Here is a 1,178-nt window from a genome sequence, read left to right as displayed (position 1 = left end):
TGTACAATGTCAGAGCACTGCCGCCGGAGGAGTGAATAGTGAAAATTGCCTCAATTGGCGTGCGACAACCTAGAAACGTAAATTTACTACAGACAGATTTCGCAAGGGTTCATAGAGCTTCATCGACGAATAGGAGGAGAGAGAAGGTGGGGATGACGAGCTCCGCTCCGTATTCCACTCGTTTAGTATACTCATTCCCGGTGCTTCACGCCATCGAGGTATGGCAGCAGATACAAACAGTGGCAAGTCAAATAAATGAGAAGAGATCATTGGTATATGTACCATGCGTTCATGCATACATATATGATGCAAATATGCGGACTTGATCGGTTATCTGTTTAGCATAGTTATACGCCGCGAGGTGATCGAGTCGTCAAATTTGACGTCGGACTCCCAAATGCCCCATAGGAAAATATAGTCCACGTTTTCTCAGACCGGTTCTAGGCCACAATTGTATTCGGAGGGGAAATACAAACTCTTCCCCAACCAGTGGCAGTGCTCTCATATTGAGGAGGCATCAGAGCTTCTAAACGACAAGAAAACAACGACCATCGTGAATGCTTTCACCTTTACGGTTGGCTGGCGAGCCATCTCGTTCTTAAACGAACAGTGTCGCGGCCGCATCGCGCTGTATGCAAAGATGGAAGCTAGTTCATGGCTAAATACGCGCAAGCTCTTGAACTTGAGGCATTCGGTTACAGTAGCTCCCATCTTGTGTCGGTAGTGAAGGAATGTCTGCTGCCGTATCCCTTCAGTCAGAAACACCGTTGGGGCTAGTGCGAGTCTTCAGGTCGTTTGAGCTGCCAGGTGAGTTGCGACTCCTCGGTCCTACGACGCCAAATTGGATTTGATATCATTTCTTGTTGTGGTTTTGTCCTAACTTCATTAGGTTAGCTGGGAGAATCGCTGCACTACTAACCAGTATTTCGATTCTTCTAGTAGCATAGGACTGAGGATCTTCCGTTGTTCAGAGCTTTTGGTTCGTGTCGTGACTCGACACTCAATGCCACGAGCTTCTGCCCGCCGTTTCCTCGCGGTGCTGCTGTCCTCTAGCCGCCGCTTGATGGAACGCAAAGCTGCCACCTTTGAGGCCACCGGAGTAGCTTCAAATGGCCTCTTTTTTAGAGTCTTAGCCTCCATTAACATGTCAATTGGCTGGAGAGTTCTGCAACTATCTT

The sequence above is a fragment of the Phytophthora parasitica genome (assembly GCF_000247585.1).
Source record: "Phytophthora parasitica INRA-310 unplaced genomic scaffold supercont2.20, whole genome shotgun sequence".
NCBI lineage: Eukaryota > Oomycota > Peronosporomycetes > Peronosporales > Peronosporaceae > Phytophthora > Phytophthora nicotianae.
This window is presented reverse-complemented; position numbering follows the sequence as displayed.